General features: G+C 36.7%; 1 pseudogene; it reads left to right on the top strand.

Annotated features, from left to right (window-relative positions):
• Positions 1 to 1,592: 1,592 nt before the first annotated feature.
• Positions 1,593 to 1,662, top strand: LOC149233550 (small nucleolar RNA SNORD36; annotated as a pseudogene).
• The last annotated feature ends 1,099 nt before the right edge of the window (positions 1,663 to 2,761 follow it).

Genomic DNA, 2,761 nt, shown 5'->3' with positions numbered 1-2,761 from the left:
CAACATGTTTAGGGACTTTGGATCCCTCAGTTTATCGACATTTCATGCTTCATGCTGTAAGGCACAAAAATGTCTATAAGAAACATGGTGCCGAAGCAGCCCCTGAGTGGACTCCAGGTAGTGATTGATAACCAGTTGGAACGGATGGTGTACCATATAAATATGACTCAGGTGTACTGGAAAACATTGTAGGAATAGCAGCAGGAGATTCTACTGCAGTTGCATCAGATGACACATTCCTAGATGTTGATGGTTGCTCAGACATGGTTAGCTTATCCAAAAGCTCTCCAAGCGATTCGACAGGAACTTGCGATGAAGTAGGATTAAAAGGAGCAAACTCAGGAGTAGAAGGATACAAATGAATCCCAGTTCCAAAATGAAATGGGGTACTAGATGGGGATCCTCTACTATCTCCTCTATAGCAATTAGACCAGGTGGAAGAGGTAGACCGTCAGGTCCGTAAAAGATTTCTAGAGCCGAAGAAGGTATAGCTTCTGCAATGACAGATACTGGAGGGGTGACACCTTCTAAATACTGAAACTCAAAGTCCAAATGTTCAGGTAAATGAACTTCAGTCTCAAAGGGAGGTTCTTGAACAACTACTAGTTCAAATGTAGCCTCAGTTTGAACTGAGATGGGTTTTGGATCAACTCTAGATGGAGTTATTTCAGATACAGAAGTGTTTACCATTACAATAGGATCGGTTCTAATGTCCTCTTATAACTGCAGAACTTCCTCTTTGAAGGCAGATGTACCAGAAATAATCGGAGTAACTGGAGTCTTTGACAATGTTGAAACAAAAGTTTCAAATAAACCAGATGAACTGGACTCAGTTAAACGAGACTGCTTTGTCCAAATTGGCTTCACTTCTAGAGGCAAAGACGGTTGACTTGCTAATCTCCGCGAACAAAGGGGTTTTGATTGACTTTCTTCCACGATTGCGGATTACTTGATCAACTCAAAATTAAGGGGAAATGATGTTATTCCGAATTCAATTAATTTTAGTGACGCTTGGACACAACTTTGCTTTTTCATTTTTTAAGAGTCGAGGAAAAGCTAAATATGACTCTAGTTTCCTTCGATTTTAAATGAGCCTGAAAGGACAAGTGCTCAGATGGAACTTTTCTTTTAGAGAGTAAAAAATGAACGAAAGTGACTACTCTAGAAAATCTAGACAAAGGGTTTACCAAACCAATCGCAAAACTACAATATACACCTTGGTGATAAATTAAAGAGAAATTACCAAGGAATTATTACAACAGTCAATCTTCCCAAATGTTGTGTTCAGTGCATTGCGATCAATAAGGTGACAGACTCGGTTTCCTATGGATAAAGGATTTAAGCCTATTGTGGTCTCCCAATATATACATGATGGTATAGGGAGCACAAGTCCATGCTAGCACTTGTTGAACCAAGGAGGAGGAATCACCCAACCTTCAATGAAAACGATAGCCACTAGTTTTAACGACGTCAGAAGACGTCACTAGCCTAGACCTCTAGATATGTTGCATTAAGTTCCAGAGCGTTGTTAGGTTCATTGAAATTCATTTTAAATTTGATCTTGTTTAGATTTTTCCTTTCAATGGTTCACCGTGTAATGATGATATGAAATTCCTAAGATGAAATTTACAATGATAAACAATCTTTGTTTATTTGAGCAATGAAAATCCTAGCTACTAGGGAAAGAAGATAGCAATGCTTTTAAGCAAAGAGCAAAGAGCACACGCTAGTGAATTTCCCTAAATCATTTTTTTGCACGCAAATCATAAAATGATAAATGCAAATGCATGTATTTGTTTTCTCTCTCCTTAATGTGAAAGATGCAAAAAGAAAAACTAAATGCAGCAAAGACCTGAAATATTTCACTCAAAATGACATTTTCAACAATTTTTCTTCACAAAGGGAAAGGAAGACTCAAAATGACACTTTCAAGTTTGAAGAAAAATTATTTTGAAACTTTGAATGTAAAAAAATCAAATCAAATACATGAAGACAAGTTTAATCGATTATCAAGGGAAGGAAGAATTTACGACACTTCTCTTTTCGACAAAAAACGACAATCACGACACTTTTTGTATCAAAGCGACAAATTGACAAAAACAACTTTTCGACAAAGGATTGTAAATGAGGAAAAAATTACACAAAAGCATTCACTAATCCTAATGTATTTGAGGCATATCTAAGTGATGCAAGTAAGCTTCAGTGACGAGGCATTGTTCATTTGCTACAAAACAACCAAACAGAACTGAAAACAGGTCAAAAACCTTCAATTTCTAGATGGAAAAAGAGTTCAGTCAATCATCGCACCTAGGCTTCACAGAAATTGAGATGCATCACAATTTCTACACTTGGCTCAAATGTGGAGCAGTTTTCAATGAAAACAAACTTGGTTTTGATGAACAATAATGAGCAAAGTATGGTGGAATGTTTTGAGAGGTTACTAAGCTACCAAAAGGACATATAGATGTTCTTGCAAGTCAAATGTTTAATTCATAAACTAAACCATAGATTGGCTGAAGCAACATTCATCTACTATGCAATTGCAAAGCAGGAGCAATTCAAAAGCTACCTGGTTGGCTTCATATTCTATCTATAGTTTATCAAATTAAACATAAAACAAACAATAACAACAAACTAACATCTCTTCTTTCCCCAACGGAGTCGCCAATTTTTTTCTGGGAAAATTAGTGTCATGTCAAACAACTAACCGTCTAGGTTTGGTAGCTACCCTAGAAACAACAGTTTAAAGCAATTCAATGAT

This window comes from Pinus tabuliformis, chromosome J (genome assembly GCF_031772625.1).
Source record: "Pinus tabuliformis cultivar Carrire ecotype Pingquan chromosome J, CPIR1, whole genome shotgun sequence".
Lineage (NCBI taxonomy): Eukaryota > Viridiplantae > Streptophyta > Pinopsida > Pinales > Pinaceae > Pinus > Pinus tabuliformis.
The sequence above is the reverse complement of the archived record's forward strand: the minus strand, read 5'-3'. Positions and strand labels throughout refer to the sequence as shown.